Here is a 24,715-nt window from a genome sequence, read left to right on the forward strand (position 1 = left end):
TGGCTCTTTACGGAAAAAGTCTGTCAACCCCTGATTGTAGTCCAACCCTCTCATCTTATAAATAATAGAATTAAATCTTCCTGTTTTTCCTTTCAACTTAAACCATAGATTCTGATTAGCTAACCAAATCAAAGTAATAGTCACTTCTTACTAGAGTGGTACAAATTGAGATCCCAGTTTGTTACATGGAAGAACCACCATAGGTGGAATCAAACCATGACCCAGACACCCAAACCATATGTCAACTGTATTCTCATCTTAGAGGTGATATTTCTGAATTTCACTTTAGAGTTTACTTATCATGTGGCTTTTCTAGTTAAAAGAATAAAATAGTATAATTTTGACAGGAATGATAAAAAGTATGCTTCACAATTGTAAATTGTCTCTCCGTTTAAGTACACATTTCTGTCATACCATTGAAAGGAGGAATAATAAATCCAATATTTATGGTTTCACTATGAGTTACTGGCATCCTTGTAGTTTAAATAGGTGACTAAGAAGAAATCCTGCTGGCAAGCAAATTTATACATACTTATTTTGTGCCTTGACACGCTGAAAGTGTTCACATAAAATAATATAAGGCTTCTATAGCCTTGATTATTTCTGAATACTGCAAAATCTTACACTGGTATGGCAAATACACTTTGAAAAGAGCTGGGGTAATCATGTTTAGTCTCAGTCTGTGCTGTCCAATACAGTGGCCACCTGCCACATGTGGCTATTGAGCACTTAAAATGTGGCTAGTTCAAATTGAGGTATGTTGTATGGACTGGATTTCTAAGACATGGTATGAAAAAATGAATATGAAATGTATCATTAGTAATTTTTTGTAATATTGTATGTTGAAATGATATTTTAGATATATTGGGTTAAATAAAATGTATTATGAAAACTACTTTTTACTGTTCTTACTTTTGTGATGTAGCTACTAAAAAATTTAAAATTATCCATATGGGTCATGTTGTATTTCTCTTAGATGTGCTTCTGGTGCAGAAATTTTGAAAAAAAATTTATGAAAGCAAGCCCAATGAGATAGGGAAATTGATATACACTTATAGAAAATGAAGTATGTTCCCATGCCTCTGCTGATGTCATAGCCCTAACAACAATGAGCAATGTTCAAGGAAAGAAATAGCCCAATAAGTCAACATCTAACTGTTAAACATTATGAGAAAACTGAGGTCATGTCTCATGACTAAAGGCCTAATCACCTATTTCTCTTCCTTTTAAAATTTTTAATATAGTCCAGCAAAATTAGCAAATAATCCCTCCCCAACCCCGTATACTCACTCTTTCAAAAAGGAGCATGGCCTGAAAAATATCTGTTGATCTAGCAAAAATAAAGAGAAGTTATAAACCAGACACTACCATGCAAATAGTTGAGTTGGCCAAGAATTTACTTCAAGTAATACCACATGACATTGTTTGATCTCTTTTGTTTCAGCAAGGATAAAAAGGCCAGTCACAAGGAGACATGACAAATAGCATTGAGTACTGCAGAGCAACTTGGCAGCTGCCCGAGGTAGAGCATCTTGTTTACGTCACCACGCCAAGTCAGGAAGCAAAGAGTGAGGCTTTAGTCCCTGAGGCATTAAGTCCTCACCCTGATACCCCAATCCAGGTCTAGCCACCTCTCTCCAGACACAGTCCTGAGCATAACAGCTGTGGAGATCAGTTGCCTTTTCTGCGAAATTGTTATTAAACCATGAGTAATTTGGCACTATTTTCTGCATGATTTGTCGTCTCTGAAAATGAACAGACTCAGGCTTGTGAAAATGGAAATTGATTTACTTTCTATCCTTCTTGAGCTCATCTATTTAAGGTCTACTTCTTCTGGGATGTGCCAGGAGACTGCACTACTTTCAAGTGGTGGAAATTTCTTTAAAAAAAAAAAAAAGCTGAAGGAAACTTGGAATGAGAATGCACTTGGCTAATTGGTTTGCCATCTAGCACTACCTCTTTCTCTAAGCAGGGAGAATCAAGCCGCTGTCTGCTTGATGAGGCAGTGGCAGCCTCGTGTAACCTCTGTAGTTATCTTCTGCCTTCTCAGCTGAATCCACTGCATTCTACATATCTTTCTTATTTAAAGTAGCATATGCATTTAAAAATAATATTTCTGTAAACTTTATCTAGCAAAACATGGCATGACTCGATGCCAAATTATAGTGATGATTATTTTAAGAAGAATCACAGCGCTTTGGCCCAGCTTTTGGAAAATGTGATTAATAGCACTGCCAGTGCCTTCTAGTGAGCCAACACCACAAACTAACTATTTGATTTCATAACACAGTGCCGTTGTGATCACCAAAGCAACACTATCCGTTTAGGTGCTGGATTAGAATCCAGGCGAGTCCGCAGTATAGTCTTTACACTTCATCAACTTCCACACAGGACATAAATTGCACTAATATAGTAATATACTGAAATCTCAGACCAACTGTTTGTCATCGGATTAGAATGTGATGACACAGAATAAAGATGTGAGACAGAATCTGTGCTGAGGTCTAAATTCACTTTGGAAGTCTGGAAAGAGAAGACTGTTTATAAAATTATAGCCCAGGAATTGCTGCCAAAGTCGGCCTTTGGCGCAGCTGTAAGTCGGATGGAATCCACCTTCCTGACGTCAGACCCACCCACTGGAACACTGCTCCTCTGACTGGGGCTTCCCTGAATGGAAACTACATGTCATACTGCAAAGTAGGTGCTGTTGTTCCAGAGCTGTCCACACGATTGGATCTTTGTAGTGGGTTGATTATTTGTTCTCTTCCATACAGCAAAAAGGCCATCAGCACACTTGTGATTTTAGCATTCATATTTTTCATCCCCAAGTTCTGAGTTTTGCCCAAGCTGACAGATTTCTTGCATTCTACTCCCTAGGACCTTCTCATCTGATGATGGAGTGCTTTTGCAATTTCTTTCCTCCCGTTTTGTATTCTTCAATTCACTTCTTCATCTTCTGTTCCCAAGAAATGGTGACCTCCTTGGTACAGATGCTGCTTCCATAGACAATGTACATTACCATTTACAAAACCCAAGGATACATTTTGGTTTTCTATCATTTAGAAAAATTGGGGCCATATATAGGTATTTATGCAGAAGGTTTGTGTGGACTAAAAACAAAATGAAGTTTGATGTCATTACTTATACATTTCAGAAGCTCCTAGATTACTATCTTAAAGGTTGTTTTTGTTTTTAATACATGACATTTGAAGTTTCAGTCACAGCGTAAAAAATATTCAAATAAGTTTCATCTGGTTTGCCAGGGAAGCAAGATGGTAAGGGTGATGAGCATAGGGCTAACCTAAGCTTTGGCTAATTGCTTTAATACACATCACACAAGGTGATCCTTATAAAGGGTTATATTATGAATTCAATTATATAAGTAAGAAAACTGGTGTTGAGAGATGTGAAGTGACGTGCCCAAGTTACCTCCTATGCAGCAGAGTCTACATGACTAGAATCCAAGTCTTCTGGCTCATTTTTGTTTGTTTATAATTTATTTGCTTTTATTTTTAATTTACATAGATAACTATATCACTAAGTAATGTATCATTTAGGTTTCCATGACATGATGTAAGTGTAGTCAGTCCCCATGTTACCAGCTTTTTTTTTTTTTTTTTTTTTAAGAGATGAGGTCTCATTATTTTGCCTAGGCTGGTCTTAAACTCCTGGGCTCTAAGCAATCCTTCCACCTCGATCTCCCAAAGTGCTGTGATTGTAGGTTTGAGCCACTACACTCGGACTGTTACTGACATTTTTTTTTTTTTTGAGGTGGAGTCTCTCTCTGTCGCCCAGGCTAAGTACAATGGCGCCATCTCGACTCACTGCAAGCTCTGCCTCCCAGGTTCACTCCATTCTCCTGCCTCAGCCTCCAGAGTAGCTGGGACTACAGGCGCCTGCCACCACGGCCGGCTAATTTTGTTGTTGCTGTGTTTTTAGTTTTTAGTAGAGATGGGGTTTCACCGTGTTAGCCAAGATGGTCTCAATCCCCTGACCTCGTGATCCACCCGCCTCGGCCTCCCAAATCACGCTGGGATTACAGGCGTGAGCCACCGCGTCCAGCCCACATTTTTTAAAAAAACACTTTTTGAGGTATAATGGACACACAAAAAGCTGTACATATTTAAAGTACACAACTTGATGAGTTTAGAGATAAGTATATACCCATGAAACCATCACCATAGTTAATGTCATAAACATGTCCATCACCTCTAAAAGCTTCCTTCCACCCTCTTTATTTAGTATTATTGTTTATGGTCATAAGAACACTTGACAGAAGATTTACCCTTTTAGCAAATTTTTAAATATACCATATAGTATTATTAACTATAGGCACTATGCTCTACAGTAGTATATCTGTAGAACTCACTCATCCTGCGTAACTGAAAATTTGTACCCTTTGACCTTTACCTCTCTGTTTCTCCCTTCCCCTAGGCCCTGGAAACCATAATTCTCCTTTCTGCTTCTATGAGTTTGACTATTTTTGATTTTTCATATAAGTAAAACTGTGCAGTATTTATCCTCCTGTCTGGCTTACTTCACTTAGCATAACAGTCTCCAGATTCATCCATGTCGTCACCAATGGCAGTATCTCTTTCTTTTTTAAGGTTGGATAATATTCCATTGTATGTATAGGCCACATTTCCTTTATCTTTTCATCCAATGATATACATTTAGGTTGTTGATATACATTGGCTGTTGTAAATAATGCTGAGATGGACATGGGAAGGCAGGTATCTTTTCAAGACCTTGATTTCACTTCTTTGGATATATACCCAGAAATGAGATTGCTGGATCATATGGTACCCCGATTTGTTTTATTTTTTAGGAATTTCTATACTATTTTTCATAGTGGCTGCATTAACTTACATTTCCACTAACTGTGTATAAAAGTTCTCTTTTCTCCACACCCTCACCAAAATTTGTTCTTTGCATATTTTTGATAATAGATCTTCTAACTGGTATGACAGGATATCTCACTGTGATTTTGATTTGCATGTCTCTGATGGTTAGTGACGTTGAGCACCTTTTAATATACCTGTTGGCCATTTGTACATCTTTTGTGGAGAAATATCTATTCAATTCCTTTGCCCATTATTTTAATTAGGTTATCTGGGTTTTTGTTAATGTGTTCTTCATGTATTTGGGGTATTAGTCCTTTATCAGATATGGTTTGCAGATATTTTCTCCCAATCTGTAGGTTGTCTTCTCATTTTGTTGATTGATTGTTTGCTTTGCTGTGCAGAAGCTTTTCAGTTTGATGTAATCCCACTTGTCAATTTTTGCTTTTGCTATCTGTGCTTTTGGTTGTCATATCAAAGAAATCATTGCCACGGTCAATGTCAATAAGCCTTTTCCTTATTTTTTCTGGGAGTTTTATGGTTTCAGGACTCACATTTAAGTCTTTAATTCATTTCAAGTTCATTTTTGTGTATTGTGTAAGGTAAGGGTCCAATTTTATTCTTTTGCATGTGGATATCCAGTTTGCCCAATTTCATTTTTTGAAAAGACTCTCTCTTTCCCGTTGTACATTCTTGGCATCTTTGTCAAAGATCATTGACTGTATGTGCCTGGGTTTATTTCTAGGCTCTTCTAACTCTTAATTCAAAATTCTACCTCCAATAAATCATTTATATGTTAGAGCCTGGTACTTGGTTACAAACAAAAACATCTATAGATTCAGGGCAGTGAATTAGAATTGCCTAGTCTCAACTACATTTTTAGAAGTCAGTGAATGTAACTTTTTCATATTGTGCAAACTCTTAACTACTATAGTCAGTAAGCAGCTGATAATTATGGATTGGCTTGTTAATATTTATTCCTAACCATTTCTTGAGCATCTGCTATGTGCCAGGCTCTCTGCTAGCTTATAAACCATTAATTAATACAGTATGCTTTGTATTAAAGCATTGCCCCAGATGCTTTAAAATGAACTGATTATTCTAGCTGCAGAAAGATTATTAGAAGTTGATAATTTGTTTTATAATTAATTCTTGGGCTGCAGGCTCAGTGAAAAGACAGTCCACCACCATATATACATAAATGTTCCACCATTTATTCCAAGGGTAGGGTATCAAGACAGGGATCCTTTGTAATATGCAGTGTTGACATGGAGTAGGAAAACCTAAAATAGGAAATAATTCATGAAAAATGCTAAGGAGATATAATCAAATCATTAGGTTACAGCACAAGTGTTTAGGGTTCAGGAGCTACTGACTCTGAATAGGCATGTGAGTCTGCAGATCAATTTTTAATTAAGGACAGCAGAATTTTTTATCTTTTTATTTTTATTTTTTTAGAGACAGGGTCTTGCTCTATCACTCAGGTTGGAGTGTCATGGAGCAATTACAGCTCACTGCAGCCTTGAACTCCTGGACTTAAAGGATCCTCCCATCTCAGCCTTCCAAGTAACTAGGACTACAGGCATGCACCACCATTTCCAGCTGATTTTCATTTTTATGTTTTACTTTTGTAGAGACAGGGTCTCACTATGTTGCCCAGGCTGGTCTCAAATTCCATCTCAAGTGATCCTCCCACCTCGGCCTCCCAAAGTGCTGGGATTGCAGGCATGAGTCACTGCACCCAGCAGAAATTCTTAAGGCGGCAAGGCCAACCCAGTCCATTCATTCAACATCGTGGCACCTTAGTGGCCTCTTTTTAAGACTCCTCAGGGAAGTGAAACTTACTTGTCTCAAAGACATTGTATCATGAACCCAATATCTAAACATTCACATGTGTGTTTTGAATGATGTTTTTAAGGAAAGGAAAATTTCTGCTGTATAAATTATTATAATAAAAGTTGCTGTGGTGATCCTTACTTTTGTTTCATTCCCTGGAATTAACCACGGGCTCAAGACCTTCCTCAAGATGCTCTTGCCCTTATATAATTCTTTTCTCCCCAAACTTCAGATGTTCTTCTGCGATAATAAATATCCATGACTTTTGGATTTGGAAAGTCCAAAATTGTTATCACATGCCCTTTGTGTACTTATAACATGTACCTTTAAAGATTTTCTCCTTAAACAAATAGTTGTCTTTCACATCACACTTTTACCCCAGTGCTTTCTGATGTTATTACTTGGAAATCTAAAGAGTTACAATTATGGTGTCTGTCTCCTTAAAGGCAGCAGAGGTATCTGTCTCCTTAAAGGCAGAAAAAATAATTTTCATTTGTGATGTCACAATACATTATTTTACCAAAGTCTTTGGCTAATCTAATTATCACTGAAAATCAAATTAGATAATTCACAAGAAAATAATTATCTATATGTGCTGTGCCTAAATGGCACCCTGTGAGACTAACCAGTAATCTGGTTTATTTCATCAGTGTGTATAACTCACAACCCTTTATGCTCAGCATTGTGCCATGAACTAAATACTCCAATTTTGGAATTTATTTTACAAAAATGCCTTCTTTGACCCTAGCTGTATAAGATGGGGACAATGAGACTAGGAAGGATAGAAATAATGTGACAATTTATCTTCAGCCACACAATGACACAGCTTCTCTCAACCAAAAAAAAAAGTACTGAAAACTATTCTGTCATATGCAAGAGAAAGTGGTCATGGGGGAGGGCTCAATAAGAGTTGGCAAAGGTACTCAAACAGGGAGTCTTTGAACAATGTTGCCTCCAAAACTATACATTTTCACATCAGTGTTTACGGGAAACAGCTGTGTACCTATCTCCCTTATAATATCTCACCCTCAGCTACAGTTATTCATTGCTATATAACAAACTACCACAAAATTTAATGGTTTTAACTACCACAATTTTATTTGCTCACAATTCTGTGGGCCAGAAATTTAGGCAGTGTTCAGCAGGGCCATTCTTCTGTTCTGTATGACATCAGCTAGAGTTGGAATGTCCAAGATGGCTTCCACGTGGCTACATCCAGCTGGCAGCTGAAATAGGCTGGAAAATCCAAAAATATTTCACTCATATGTCTGGGGACTTCATGCACCTCCATGTAGCCTCTCTTTCTTCCATGTAGCTAGTTTGAGCTTCATTACAGCAAGGTGGACCGACATCTTACATGGTATCTAGGTTCCACAGGGGTAAAAGTAGAAAGTATAGATCCCTTAAGCTCCAGGCTTCAAAGTTACATAGCATTACTTTTGCCACATTATACTGGTCAAAACTAACAACAGGCATAAGATTCATGGAGATGAAGAGATAGATTACTTCTACAGAGAAGAAGAGGGACAAAGGGAATCCAGAGTTCTGTTTTGCAGTCTACCACACCTATCAACCTACAGTGTCATCATTCATCAGCTCAAGCTAAAGCTCCAAAATTTAACTCCCCTTCTTAATTTTTGAACCATTTTCTCTGCCTTCCAGGATCCCTGAAACCTGAAATCCAAACAATTTAATGATACCAAATGTTTCAAATTAGTGTCTGTCTTATTGTTCTTGGTAGTTGGGGAGGGGATCAATATTAATGAAGAGAGAAGCAGTAAACATTGTTAATGAGGATAAAGTAGGAGAGACCAGGCTACTGCAGGGATGTGTTTCAGCATGCAGTGAGTAAAATGACACTGGGCATGAAAGCCTGAATCTTTGATGCACCCACAATAATAACAACCCCAAAGTTAGCACTATGGGTAAATTTTAATAGATGATGTCTTACAAAAAGCTCTTTGCTTGAAATGCAGCCCAAAGACTAAATTAGAGTCAAAGCCCCAGTCAGTTAACTGTGCTATAACATGTGAAGAATTGATTTTCTTATTTTCAGCTGTCAGACCTGCTACAAAGAATGAGTTTTAATTCTGGGGATGTTATTAAACTCCTTGCTTAACTGGCAGAAAAATGGAACTGCTAGCTGGGTGACGGTAGAGCTGCTGTCGGATTGAATGACACCTGTCAGAGTATGATGAATGACCCTCTCTTCCCCACAATCCCCTGTTCTGTCACTCAGGTGAGGCCCATTAATCTTCATCCTGGGCCTGTCAGGCTAGGAACCCATGACGACAAAATGTCTTGAAGCATTTACCCCCAAGATGCACGGAACAATACGATCTTCTCATTGTCAAAGCCACATGGAATTAGCATAATTTATTATGACTTCCCTCCCCCTCACTCTCTACCTCTATCACCACCCCCAAAAAAGCAAGTGGGGGCTATATGGGATTAGACAGATGGAGTGTAGGACCAGACTGCCAACTACCAAGCCCCCTGCAGTGCCTGATGCGGGCGGGAGCATCTCTACAAACCAATCAAAAAGCTGGCAGTTCAATTACAGAGTAATAAAGGGACATTCATCATTCAATTAGGCACCTGTCATGGTTTCACAAAAGGGAAAACTTCTAACCTAAGACTCCTGGGAGAAGATGATACAACCAGGAGACAGGGAAATAAATGAAAAAAGGGACAAAGTCAATTACTGGCCAACCAGACAAAAGGATATATGTTTAAAAAATAAAGTTGGGCGGGGGCTGGTTCTCCCCAGGCAAACATCAGAAAAGTTAGATGATCTTATCTAGATTAAGAAGGGCTAATATTAAAAGTAGCATGGTGCCCTCTTCTATGGTACATCTCATGATTGAATTTTCCCTTTAGCAGCTGCCAAGGAAACTGAATTTTGTAAGAAAAAAAATATCAGGAGGAAACGGTAACTCCGTTACTCAAAAGCATTGTTCTTTAAATGACTAAGACATGAGGGTGAAGAGGAGAAAGCCTAAGTGGACATTCAACTTTGATGTTTTACTGTATTGAGGGGGAATGAGCACAAATGACATTTTGAAGATATTATGCCCCGCTAGTGACTGGAAATAAGAGTTGACAAATTTAATTTCTTAGCAAGTGTATGTGATGGTAATTGAGGCCAGAATACAGTTTTCGATGGGAAAAATTTCTATTTTGAGCAGGGGAGGGATGTAGACTCTTTTCTTCCGATCTAATGGTTATTTTCTATCTTCATTTCTGGTAAAGGTTCCAGATAGATTTTATCACACAAGATAAGCAAATGAACCACAGAATTTTGAAGTTAGAGGTAATTAGAGCAATGATCTTAGCCCCCACACAGTTTGGGACACATAGGTTCAGGACTGCCCACCCTGGAGCTGGTTCTGTAAGATACCTAGTAAGTAAGTCCCTGTCAGGAACTGGACAAAACACCCCTCACCTCTACCCCTGTGCTCACTCCACAGCTCAGCACAACTTTGAATTATTACCCCAAAGACTTTTAGAACAACAACAACACATTTTCAACAAAAAAATTTAGCAAAGCTTCTCATGTTGTAAAATAGTCATAGGTAAAGTAAATTATTTCTATTTTGAATGGTAATTTGCATGCTATCACTTTTCCAAAATTGTTCATTCTAATAACCTTTCTCTATACATTGTCAAGAAGCAGAATTGTAATGCATGTATTACTTATTTTCACAGTAACTCAAGCCATGAGTTTCAGTTCACTTGACCATCAAGTATCATCTTTCCAGGTACCAGGCTTTTTTTAGGCATGGTTTTGAAAGTCCCTCTGATGTTATCATGCCCCTTATATTTTATTTCAGGGAGAAGAGAGTTCCTTTTTCCTTCTCCTTTTCTTTCTTTGTTTTCTTTATTCTTAAATTCTTTCTTATTTTCATATTTTTTATTTGAAAATATACTTGATATTTAATCTAGGTAAACTACACAACCAAGGTGAAGTTAATTTTGAGAATAAATACTAAAAAAAATTAAGTTTCCATATAGAGAAGGGTGACACTTCACTCAGGCTTTTGTGGGCATACTGGACAATGGTATTCTTAACCTTTAAGATCCATAGTGGGGAAGAAAAATCTATGTCATGCATGAAGCAAATAGGTATGTGTGTCTATGTGTGTACACATACACGTTACATCTTAGATACCCCCCACACACACTACACACTGTAAATATTTTCCTTTCTATTTTAGTTTTGAAGCTTCATCTGCTGCAAAACATAAAAAAAGCAAGGCAGAGTCAACCTCAATTTGTTGTATACTAAGATATATTGGCAAGCCCTCTCTGCTCTTTCTTCAGAAGCCCTTAAATGTCATATCCTAAAATCAGTAAGATGGGTCATCCCATCCAGAATGTATTTATCAGTTTAATAGGCCTCTAAAATATATTGTCAATTCCATTGGAGGAAGTGGAATAGAGAGGAGAGAAAATGACTTTTGCTACCTACTTCCTCATCTCTATCCTCCTGGTTAGAGTCAAGCTGATACATTTTTAAATCCAAAAGAGATTGAAGCATTTTTTCCAAGTTTACATTTTTTTATATTGGGAAAATAGAAAGATTAAAGGATGAACAGTAAAAATCACCAAGGTCATAATAACTCAGAAGTGAAAACTTCTAAGACTGAATAGTGTATTTTTAAGTCCAGGATTAAGTCTCTAGTGATGAAATCTCAGTAAGTTTTCATCGGTGCAAATAGCATGAAGATTTAGAAGAAGAATTGGATCTAATAAGGTTTATACATAACTAAAATACATAAAAATTATACATTTTGTTTATGTGGAAATTTGCTTCACAATACCCATGTGTGTGATGGTGGCAGGACACTCCACCAGGCGCAGAAGGCCTAATTATTGCCACAAACAAGCTGCGAGATGCCAGGTGGCCATTTCATTTCTTTGGGCTTTAGTCTATGCATTTTAAAATAAAAGAATTGAACCAAATCATCTCAAGATACTTTGTACCTAAAATTATTTGATTTTCTAATTTATATCCTTCAGTTGCATTTTCAGAATGACCCATTCTGTTTTGATGAAGAAGCTAGTGAGAGTTGGAAGCCAGCCTCTAATTAGACCTCCAAAAATTAGAGATTGTATCCTGTTTAATCACATGCAGTCAGCATGAAGTGTGTATTACAGATATTATACACAACACAGAAAGAACCTATTGACTCTTACCCTCTGAGCGCTTCCCATTGCTCCCACTGGGAATGGCAAAGCTGGACTCAGTACCCACCACTTATATCAATTGCCTGAACTTAAACTGCCTCAAGGAACAGCAGTTTAATTCCATCTTTAACATGTAAAGCTAAACTGAAATTAGGTAAAAATTACTGTATACAAGACATGGTAAATCAGTCACAAGGTAGCTATTCTTTAACACAACCAGCACTACTATTTTCATAATTTTAAAAGTTTAAGCTGAATTTAAATTATTTCTTTACCAGAAAGCTCGAATGAGAAAAAATAATCCAAGAGCTTAAAGCCAGGGTTTCCAATGTATTTTACACCATGACACACACAGAAAATTACCAGAAGCTAAAAATCTATCCACTGAAAGACACATCATTACTTTATCCCTAAAAAAGAGAAAATCATTTTTCCCACCTCTAATTGAAGAGCTTCCCTTCAGACAGGTTTCATCTATTTGTGAGCATCTTCCTTTCTTCAAAACTCATAAAGCGTTTGGCTGTTCATCACTTCTGTGACTTATTTTCCTTTACCAACATCACATTTATACATACTTCTCTGTTTCCCTGCCTTTCCATGTGCATAATAACTGTTTTGTTTCAATGCTAAATCATAGTGTATTTTATTCAAGACACTTTAAGGGAAACTCAACCCAATGCAAGCAGTACAATGCACATCACTCAACTGAAGTTTGTATAGCATGAACAGCTGGGACCAGGTTTTGGCATGTGCAGGCAATAACAACTACCTTATCACTGCCACCTGGCCAAAAGCGATTGTAAAATATTCATGGGAAAACATATTCCAATTTCAGAAATGTTAAATGAGAGAAAAAAAATAACATGAATTTTAGAATCCATAACATAAGATCAATGGATAAAGCTTCTCTTGGTACAGGACAAACAGCTGGAGGGTCCCAACCATCCCAGCCTAGCTAGGTGCCTCAAGGAGTAAGGACAGCAATAGCCCAAACATACTTGTAACCCATTCTCAGCATGACTCACTGATGAGAGCCAGCGTAAAGGTCTATAGAGAGAACTTCCAGACAATGCTTCTCTAGATACGACCCCATAGAATTGCAACTTAGTTGAGATTTAACAAGAATCCATTTGGCAAAAGTCTCCAATCACTTTTGGCTTTGCAGCCTGCCTGCCAAAGCTGAACAATTATATCCCCATATTCTTACTTCTTTTTATTCGTTCTAATCATTTGGATCTTTGCTTTCTTTTCTAGTATTTGAGCAGTCATAACTTGTTGGAGATAATACTGGGGGATGGAATGTCAAGACGGTTCCTCACACCCATCTCTGCTTTGCCTCACCTTGTCAATCTGCCTTTCGGGTAGTGCTACCTCTGCGGTCCATCATCCCACCTGCCCAGGACAAATGAAAAACACTTGCAGTCTTTGCTTTTTCTATCCTCACTATCTATATGGGGTAATGACCTTGATTAGCATCACAGCCTCCAGCACTTCTCTTCCTGAAGAAGGGAAACTGGCTTCCTGATTGACCTTGAGCGAGTGAACCAAATAATATACTTAGTACAAGCTCAGCTGCTGTCCCACTCCAAAGCTCCCTCCTCCTTAAGAACATTGATCTTCACTCAGAAAGCTCACTGAAATTCTCCTCTCACTTGTATAAAACATAATTCTGTGCCTAAAACTATGGTCGATTGTGGTAAGTAATTTCTTTAAAACAAATTATTAAAATAATCATATGTAGAACTGATTACCACACAGACTTGGTGAGTTTTCTACACCAAGCTTACAGACATATCTTCACCTGAATGACCCAGATTGTAAACGCAGAATTCTGTTATGTTCTGTTTCATTTAGCTTCCTCTGGAACATGCAGGCAGCGCTTAGGCCTCAGCCTCACAATCTTCTTGACTATAGATAGACAGGGCTGAATATTAGGCATAACTGAGCACCTATATTCATTCATTTATTCATTAATTCATATACTTATTCAGTAACTGTTACATATCAGGCATTCTCTAGGAATTCACAGTCTAATGGGGAAGAATCATACATAAATAGATAATTATAACACCGTGTGATAATCAGCGCAATGTACAGACAAGCCCAGAGTATGAAGGAGGCAAAAAGTCAGGGGTGCCCTAATTCCCTGACACTCTCAGAAGTTAGACTTCCCCTGTAGCAGACTTCCATTATCATGTTTGATATTCTGGACGAGTACTGAGAAGAGATGGTGTTTGAGCAGAAGAAAAGGAAACTATAGAACAGAAGGCTTTGTTTACACTCCAAGTAAGGAAACGGAGGGTTAAAAAAAAGTAATCACACCAATGCAAAAAGAGGAGGAAGATAGCAAAGTATCAGGAATGCAGCTGGATGAATAATTGATGAGCTGGTAGCCTAAGAGAGAGTCTCATTAATATGATCCTGCAGGTTCATTAAGTACTATTCCAGGCTTGTCTTGGAGAGGGCCTCCTGAGTCTTGATTAGGGATTGTGTGGCTTTCACTTCGACATCAGAACTTTGGGCCTTGGGTTCTGACAACCGCTTCCTAAGCTCCTATCCTTTTACCCCAGCACCTTTGGAAGCTCTTCTCCACCCCCCTCTCACTAATCATGGGCCCCTAACCATGACAGTCAGTCCTAGTAAATAATATATCAAGATAAATGATAATTGTTCTGTTTTAAGTGTCTCCTAATGAGCATCATAAATTAAAAATTAATATTGCAAAGACTATATGAATAGCATCAAATCCATAAACAAAGCAGCGGGTATCACGCTTGCAAATGAAAGCTAAACACCTCCCTTGTCCTCTTTTCCATTCCCCACCTCTATCTACCCTCCCCCAATTCCTTCTCCACCTCCCTCCCAGCACTCCAGACCTGACATCCAACCCACCAGGAATTACATTGCAAATAACAATACCTTTTTTTTCCCCTCACAGATTACTTCTGGCCTGCTACTTACCTACCTGGTTTAGTGTGACTTGAAGACCCAATCCAGAGAATTTTTTTCTCATTATTTATTTTCCTTAGCCAGAGATAGACAAGGCAGAATTAGATTATGAAAAACTTTTAGGTGAGGCAGATGAACTAGGTCAGATCCCGTGGAAAGACTGAATATAGAATTTTAATGGCATCAAATAGTTCTGTCCTTCCATATTAGACGATTATATTTCAACCCAAGTCACATTTTGGAGAAGACTCTATGCCGGAATCTTAATAGGAGCTTTTTATTCTCTGTGTAGTAGTAGGATAGCTTTTGGGGGGTGCTTTTCTGGATTTTCCAAATTTCTACAATTTTAACAATTATGATCATGACATGTTTATAGAAAAAAGAAAGAAAACGTCACTCAGAAGTGAAGAAAAGTGCTTGGTCAGACACAAAAGCCCAGTCACAAAGGTTAAAATAACCATCATTTTACGAGCCTTTTTATAATGCACTAGACACTGTGAGGTGTGCATCATCTCCATCCCTCACAGCAGCACTGAAGGGTAGATGATGTTATACCCAGCATCCTATTGCTATCCAGAGGGAAAGGAGGCTTAGCCAAAGGACTGCAAGCATTCCAATTCCTTTTCCTGAGATGGACGCATGAACTCTCTTGGCCCAATGGCATTAAATATTCCACCCGTGTAACCGATACCCCTTCTTGGAATTCAGAGCTCACCCTGCAACCTGCTGGTTATCATTTGGCTTCTATCACAGGCTGCCAATGGTGAGAGTACACATGGGTCACGCTCATGTAAATATTCCAGACCATATGGCAGTTGTATTTCTCACTGCAAATGAACACATTGGCTTTGTTCTATAGAAAATCAATTTCACAAAAACTTGAGTTCAGTTACTTTTGGACTGGAAGGATAAAAATTTCCTAAGTCTTCACTGATTGCTGAACCTTTGATACCACATCTACATGAGCTCCACATCTCTCTCAGTTGATTCGCTTGCTTTACTAATCCAAGGGCTCAAACATTCACACAGCTGTATGTGGAGAAAATATAAAAACAATTCACCTTTTTGGCAACTGAGCTACATAACCAATAAAGGTGGTTTTACTTCAGGCCATTACCCAGATTACTTTTACTAAACTTAGCTGGAATGCCATCCTGTACCTTTGAGGAATGTGCACAATATGCCTTGGTACTGGCATTGCTACCACTCTAATTCTCTCACACAAATAGAGGCGCTACAGTCGTAATATTGTGACAGTGAAAAACTGGACCTCTCTCTCCCTGGGAAGCTAACAATGGCAAAGCCTCCAAAACCAAAGTGCACAGAAGAATACAGTGCTTAAGCTAATTAAATCTGCTGTGGAACCAGGAGAATTCCAACAACAGCAGTAACACATTTTTATTTTATAAAAATGTCCCCATTGAAACAACAGATCTGAATGCAAATGTAAAACTAAGCATTCGATAATGCTCACTTTCACATCTGTCAACATTTTAGAGTAACTTCAAGAGGAATACATTTGTGGTTCTACAAATTCTTAGTTTATGCATAGAAAACATTCGAGACGACTTTGTTTTCACAAGCATCCAGGTATCAAATAAAAAAAATATCATGGAATCACACACTTTTGAAGCTGGACGGGATCATGAGAGTCATGTATACCTACTCCTCATTTAACAGGTGTGATGAAAGTTCAGAGAGGTTCAGCTATCACTCAAGATTACTCACATGATTGGATTTCAGGAAATTGGAAGGCAAAAAAGAAATTAGGGATAGATTCCCCGCTGTACCTTTAGCATTTAAATGACAAATCTCTCAGTCTGAGACAGAGGGCTAAGCCAGACCAAAATTCACTGGTCACCTGACCTTTCTGTATTTTCACAAATGGAGAACTGAAACATTTGCTCAAATTGCTTTGGTTAATTTATTGAGCTTTGTTTACCTTAAAAAAGTGAAACAGAGTAGAATACAAAGGGTGACACATCTTGTAGTATTTGAATATTAATAAAATCATATTTGATGTTAAATTTACTGTTTTTATATTAACGTGAGTATATTTCATGACATTTTTCATGTTTCAGTTATAACTATATGTGTGTGTATATATATGTATGTGTCTATATGTATATATATTACATATATGCTAAGTTATAATATAAAACATTTTCTTACCATGAACCACAGTAAAAAAGACCAAAATTCACTTCAGTGGAAATTTCACGTTTGCCCCACTCACCATTTTTAAAAACAAAAAACCAACAATGAAAATAAAATGTAAAATAGAAGCTTCTCATAAAATTTTGGGGGAAGCCTGCATTAAACTGTCACTTTCTTGTCACTGCAGCCTAAAATGTTCTTTCTCCTCCAGGCCTAGTGCAAAGTCCTATAGGTTATTGAAAAAGAAATATTAAACTTAAGAAACTAGAAAAAGGACAAATGCACAAAAGATGAAAAAGGAAACAGAAAGGACAAATGCACAAAAGATGAAAAAGGAAACAGATCTTCCTTTTGTTGTTTTAAGATACATTTTTTTTTCTTTCCTAATATCAAAGTTTGGGGTAAACAACAAATGTAATTTGCTCAGTCCATGGGACAGTAGATGTACAATAATACGTGTTAAAGGAACACCAAAATAAGGGTAAAACAGCAGACTTTAGACTCTGCTACTAACTTGTACAAAACTGGGTGGAGTTTATAATTTCTCTGAGCTTCAACTTTCTCAACAGTAAAAGGTGATGACTGGGCAAGAACCACATTTCTTTCAGGGATGTTTGCAGAACTCTTTCCATGGACTGTTAATAAATGACCCATGAAAATCATTTCTAAATGATAGGTTAATAAGTGGGCCCTTCACCAGTTTCTACCTTCTTATGTATTCATGATCATCCAGTGAGTCCTAACTTTGCAACTCAGAAATGGTGACCTCCAAAGAAGAAGAAAAAAAACATCCAAAGAAGAAGAAAACAAAATCTCTCTGGATTTCTTCAATAAAAAGTAAAAGTATATCCAACTGCATGGACCAGATACTAGTAAGCTTCTCAAACTAAGAAGCAATAGTTTGGTCTGTGAATTAAAGACTTATTTTTCACATGTCCTTTCTTTTATACGTGTGATCTTTCACAAAAAAAAAAAAAAAAAAAAAAAAAAAAAAAAAAAAAAAAAAAAAAAACAGAGAAAGAGAAGGTACTTTTCGGTTCAAATGAGTACCTTGTCCAAAAGACAACACAGCAATAGGCACTGTACACCATTTGCTCAGGAGTGCTTCTGTAGCATCAGGACCAAGTTGGAGGACTGGAATTAGCAGGAGCCCTACTCACCTACTTCTGTGACTTTGGGTTGAAAGGGGAGCCAAATGAGGCCCTGCTCTGGATGGAATTGTGACTAACATTATTTATAGCTACAACTTCAGAGTTAGAAAAGATAACCCTATCTGTGAAGATAACCCTTCTGTGAAGGTCTTGAGTCTGGGTAGCCAGAGGGCATGGTGTGTCTGGGAAAGCACAGCATATTCCATTAGGCACATCACTGTGACTCTAAGTTTCCATTTCCTCATGCAAAATGGGAATGAAACTAAAACCTACCTTATGAGTTATGGAGAGAAGTAAATATATGTGTAGGACTTGACCCATTATCTGATACATAGTAAGTGCTCAATAAATGTGTCTGTTTTTATTATAGTATAACTGAATCCAGACTATGATTAAGAGAGCAAAGACAAGAAAATTTAAATGATATGTTAGTATAGATGCGTTCTGCTGTGATGTGAATGCATTAGAAAGACACTGGGGAGGTATACACATTGAATTAGAAACTAGCACTACCTTCATGGTCCATTTTGTTCACTTTCCAAGCAAATGGCTTGGAAGAGTTGAAGGAATCTGGTCACCCCTAGATGATTAGCAAATCGTATACTTAATGGGCAAAATCAGTAGCCAGGGATGCATCCATTTCTCAGCAGATAGCCTCTTGCCATACATTTCCATTCTTTGTTTAAAACTGTAACACATTTTGCACCAAAAATCTTTGGGCATTTTGCATCCATTCTGCCAGCCTGAGGTTTGTATATGCCAACAAACACTTCTTAGTTATCATTATGTAGCACTGATGATACTTTGCTCTGGGTCTATAATCATCTTTACATGGTCAAAGATGGCTTCAGTTTACCCTGGCAAAGCAGATGATGGCTGCTCTTTTATCTCAAGGAAGTGGAGACAGAACAGGGAGATCAGTAGTTTGTCCAAAGGGCACGCAGTCTGCGGAAGTGCCTGGGCTACCGGATTCTGAAATGTGGTCATCAGCCAGATGGCAGTGCTGGCCCAGTAATCACCCCACCCAGCATGCAAATCAGTGTAGCACTCACTTATGTTCCTGAGCGACTCTAGGCGGTGAGCACTAGCCTCAATGCTACCAGGTGTATGTACCGCAGAAATGGATGACAGGCTGACAGGAAGTATATTTTGGGAGGAAAATAATAGTAAAGACTTAACTGAAGGATATCTGATGAAAGCAAAAGAAATTACCCAACCTATCTGCACACCACACACTGGAAATGAACGGGTTCTTTCGTGTTTGGAATATTTTCGTGTTATAAAAATGTAGACTATAGAGCTATTATATCAAGTAATTTATGGGATGAATATTGTAATTCATTGAATGTCACGACTTATCTTTTATTCATATAGTTACTATTCCATTACCAGAGAGGGAGGTTTGTCAAAGGTTAATTATTTTAAATTGCTCTGGCAAATTTATTTTGATTTGTACAATTTTTTTGAATAATCATACGTCTATATATTCATACATCTTTATGAGGCTTCTTTTTTACAAATAATATTCTTTGATGAGGCAGTTAAAGCTAGATAAATGCTTTAGTGATGTGTTTGAAATATATTCCCTTCAACTCTGGATGTAGATCTACAAAAAAATTATGTTATTATTGTTATTGGTATGATGTCTATTTTAGAACTTCCTATTTTTCCTAAGAAAATTGCAATTAAAAATGGCCAGGAATTTGAAATTTCAGTTTCTTAATGGGTTGCCCATGGTTCACGGTACCTTTGAGCTCTGAATCACTATTTGGAATCCCCTCTAAATGGTGAGTGGGAAAGCTGCTGGCGCCTGCTGTGGGCTGTACCCCACCTCTGTTTCACGTGAGATTGCTCCTTGGCCAGGGATACCTTCTCAGGACATGAGATTTGGTCCTTGTGGAAGAATAAATGCTGGACCACAAGGCAAATATCTTCCAAGTTAAAAAATAATTGTGAATCATAAATCTAAATTTAAAATCGAGCCGAAGCAAGGAATTAGGAAGACTACAGTACATACAATATATACAGTACAATACATAGATTAATTCAAGTCCCACCTCCTTCAAAATGAATAGGCTCTCCCATGAAGCCTTTCTAATTAACTATGCTTGTCTTCTTTATATGTCTCAAATACTTATGTATCCTGTCTATATTTCATTAATATGGTCTCATTGTTATATAGCTTTTTAATTATTCATAAATCATTTGAGAGTTAAGTATAGTAGAGTCAGAAGACCTAGGCTCACAGTTAAGCCCTGAGGTTTATTATTTGTACAGGCTTAGATACATTGTTTGATTTGTCTGCAATTCAGTTTATTTTATGTGAAAGAGCAATAAGAAGCCCCACCTATGTGCTTCATGCAGTTGGCAATATGTCACCTAGTAATTGCGCACTTCTCTGGGTTTATAAAATTCTTGCATATCTATCTCGTTTAATCCCTCAAACAATAGTATATAAGATGAGCACTATAACCCATCCATATTCATGAACATAGGAATTAGATGAATTATGTGAAAATGTTATTTTTAAGATCATAAGTTATTGCTATTTTTAGCCTGTAGATTTTATATCATCAATTTAAAATTAACACCCCTGAGGCTACAGGCCATCTCTCTCTCTCTCTCTTTTTTATATCATTCTCTCCCTATGCTCTTTTCCTTTAGGTGATTTGATGAATAGATTCAGAAGATAGATTTTTCTAGGATAGATAACAAAGTGCTTTGCACAATAAATGCTCAGTAAGGTTGTGTCTATACATTGCCATAGTAACTGATTAATTTTATTTGGTGTCAGGAAGAAAATAATAATCTATTATTTAATCAAACTTTTTACTTTTAACCAGTTGTAATGGTCTTATGCACATGGTAAACATGTCCCTGAATAGCACATCAAGCCTCAAGGCATGCAAATAAAATATATATATACTCTATCATGCTGTTACTAAGAAAAAAGCCATGGTATATGATTCTGAAAAGCATGAGTAAAGGCTTCAGGTACAGAGGCAGTGAGATGTTCCCTATTTACCCTACCAGAGAGAAAGAGCCATTGGAAAAGGGCCCTTGTCTGTCTCGTTCACGCTCACTATTTTCAGAACCTGTCATACAATTGGTGCTCAGTAAATTCTAGCTAAGTATTAAGTATCTCATTATATTTACATTACTGAGATTCTTAAAAGACTATGAAGCTTTGCAGTTAAAAAAAGAACTTGGAGTTTTGAAGTCGATTGAGAAGAGAGAAACAGTGTTGGAGATAGGACCCACGAGTAAAAGTGAAGGAAACAAAGCTATTACTCAAAAGGCGTAAATTAAAGGGAGACTGCAAACGTCAGATAGCATCTTAGGTGATGGCTATAATGAAGCAGATGTCGGCAGGGGACTGACTCCTCAACTCTGCTGCAAATAGATGCAAGGGAAATGTGTTCACCTTACCATATGAAAGACATGCATTAGGTAAAAGTAAATAAATACACATGTAAACACATACATAAATAAAATATATCCCCATTGAGAAGTGGTGGAAAGTGAACAGGAAAATTACAGAATTAGCTCCCAGTGATCAAGTTTTTGCCCAAAAATGCATCAGGCACAGACACTCTATCTAAGTAGTTGACTTACATTGTCTCACTCAACAAATTCTCTACAGTAGATCTTATCGTGATGAGGAAACTGAGGCTATGAGCAATTAAATAACTTGCCCAAAGTCATATGCTAGTGGTCAGCAGAGTCTGGAATGAGTGTCCATCTCCACCTTCTGGGTTAAAGTCATTCAAGATACCCGCCAGCTGCAACCTCAACATACACCAGCTCTATAGTTTTTTTTTTCCATGGACCCTGGAAGACCGTACAACTATTTAATAGTTTCTATTTTTGCTTAACAGACTTCATGAAAGTGGAAACTGATTGATGGCTATGATAATGCAAAACATTTACTAATGTGGCCTACAGAATTATTTGTTTACATTTATACATATATGCTATGCCTATGCAAATATTTTACTCTTAATAAGTCTTTTTACCCAGATTTCACAGTAAAATTAAGGCCCCGTAAGATAGAGTTCCTGAATCAGCAAGTAGAGAGATTTCATCTTCAATATAGTATACTTGGTCCTAAATATTTTAATTTTCCTGTCATCTTTTGATATATCAATAAAGGGATCTTTCAGTTGAAGTATTCTGTATAGCTGTGTAAACTCAACCAAATAGCCAGATAGTGGTCACATGTCCACTTCCTTTTGAATTGTAGAATCCACTGTCTGAGGTGAGATTTTGGTGTGAGGACACACTGGACCCTGGTGCGAGCTGCATTGGCAGAAATGTCACTGTAAGATCCCAAGGTATTAATATAAATTATCAATATGGCAGAATTAAAGGCAGGCCCCCTCAAGAATACCACTGCAACATTGAGCCTACCCTTATCCCATTCTACTGTACACCACCAGAGAACATCACTCTGAATCCAGTGTCTTTTACCAGAGACAATCTGATTCCTATAGATTGGGATATTTCTATTTTTAATTCTCCTTAACAAAGACCTCTAAGTCCAGAATCTTCTGTAAAGGCCTGTGAAGTGCTATTCTGATCATCCCTTCATGTTCCTGAGTTGCTCTGGGATAATGTTGTCGGGGGAAGACCCCCAGGGGAACAGCTGATTGGATTCTGGCAAGATGGACCAAACATCTGCTTCAAACAAAAGACATCTGCATATTTCACATTTATTTTTCATAATTTACAGAAGCAACCTGCCAAAATTCAGCAAGGGAGAATACACTAGCACATAATTAGCTTAAAGTTTGCTTGCTTTAGAAGTATGAGCATGAAGCCTAGGAGCTCACCTGGGAGGACATCAAGGAATGGCGGAACTGTGGTTTGATTTCTGTAAATTCTGTTTTAGACCTCATATGCCAGGGCAGAAGACCTAGCTCTGCTAGGCTTGGAGGGGGGAAGCAAATATGCCAGAGATGACACTAGGAGGTTCTTTCGCCCTCATGTCAAATAAAAAGCCTCCACAACAAAAGAGTGGTCAAAGGTAATAGCATTTACTAAATAAGATCTGATTAATCAGAACAATTTTGCTTCAACCACTTAGCACTACATTTCACAGGTTAGAAAATGATGCAATGCTACATGGCTCTTAATTTAAAATGTATATACTGAGAATACCAATGGCATGGTGAGAAATTACGTGTGGTATTTCATTATTGTTCAAATCATCAGAAAGTTGTTATTTGTCAAAAAATACTAGGAAATATATTGATTGCCTAGATGCTAGTATATTTGGAATACGTGATGAAAACATAAAGAGAAAAAGATAATGGACTATATTATCAGTCTTAATATATCCTGCTATCATGAATACAACTATTTATTTTCCGAACCCTATGAACTACATCATCCCAGTTGAAATACAAACTTTGCAAGGTCATAATTACATGAAATAGCTAAAGCTTGCCTAATTAGAGAATAAAAAGATTTGGAGGGGTGTGGGTTCTTTTTGTTTCTAGCAAAGGAATTTCAACTCTATGTCCAGTACTTATTTTTTAAGTAGCTATGAGATCCTGCGGGATTTTCCCTGATTTTAACTCCAGAGAGAAAGCATATTTATAGTTAAAGCAAAGATTTGCAAAATATTAGGCACTGTTTTGAAATGTTTGAAACATCAGGCCCCTGGTGGGAGGAGTGCTATTTTGATTTTGCTGACTATCTATGATCTTCCAGTCTCAGTCATTGCTTTACAAAAGCAATTGTGTTCCTGATTTACTTGTAGATACAATGCTGACCCTATAAAAATCTCTGCAACACTACCACGGCAGTTTCAAAGGATTTAGCATCTTAAATTATGTGTACATTGTAGAAGCAATGTATGCAACCCAGGCACTACAATCCAAACACGCGGTACGGTCAGATTGTTTATCTTCTTGATAATTTCCCTGGAAAATTATTTCTGAAGCACCTCCTAGAAGCATCACAAGGACTCTCCAGTGAGGAGTAGCCTGGAACCCAAATGTCCTTTGTGGTTACTCCTCTTGTGGGGAAGTGGCAGGCTCAGGGTAGCTCTGACTCTGGCCAAAATGGTTGTATTTTTCTATGGGCTGTTGATTTTTAATAAATAAAAATCAGCTTTAGTTACATAAAAATCATGACACTAACTAGAAAAATAACGAATTGCTGGATCATAAACAGATATTTTCTAAACTACCTCCCAAAATAAGCCTTTGGTTTTGGTGGGTGATTAGCAACACAAAAATACATTGGTATTATTCCAGGAAGGAATACCACTGAAAAAAAGAAGAATCAGAAAGATATACATTCTGTGTATAGCTGGTCCATCCTTACATTGGATAATCCTCGTGAGTGAGAGTGATCTATATTTGTGTTGCAGGCCCATCTCAGCTTGTAGCAGGGATCTAAATTTCTACCCAGGGAAATTATTTTGAGTAGCCAGGATCTACTTATCTTATCTCCAACAAATTATCAATATCACGTATGCCTATCCTTCTCCCATAGGGTGGCGTGGCCAACATATTTTTGAATGTGCCTTCATGTTCAGCATTTGAGTTAAACAACCCCCTCATAGCTTTTTGTATAGGACTT

The 24,715-nt window shown here is 37.5% G+C and overlaps 1 long non-coding RNA gene across 2 annotated transcripts in view; it reads right to left on the reverse strand.

The window, feature by feature from the left end:
* Positions 1–7,788: 7,788 nt before the first annotated feature.
* Positions 7,789–24,715, reverse strand: part of LOC111550548 — a 121,827-nt gene continuing 104,900 nt past the window's right edge. Inside the window, exon 4 of one of the 2 annotated variants that reach the window (XR_002734092.3) lies at positions 7,789–7,913. This is a non-coding gene — a long non-coding RNA (uncharacterized LOC111550548). Of the gene's footprint in view, positions 8,042–24,715 lie in introns of both variants that reach the window. The other variant, XR_002734091.3, reaches the window with a different exon arrangement.

Source organism: Piliocolobus tephrosceles, chromosome 15, assembly GCF_002776525.5.
Source record: "Piliocolobus tephrosceles isolate RC106 chromosome 15, ASM277652v3, whole genome shotgun sequence".
In the NCBI taxonomy this organism is placed as follows: Eukaryota; Metazoa; Chordata; class Mammalia; order Primates; family Cercopithecidae; genus Piliocolobus; species Piliocolobus tephrosceles.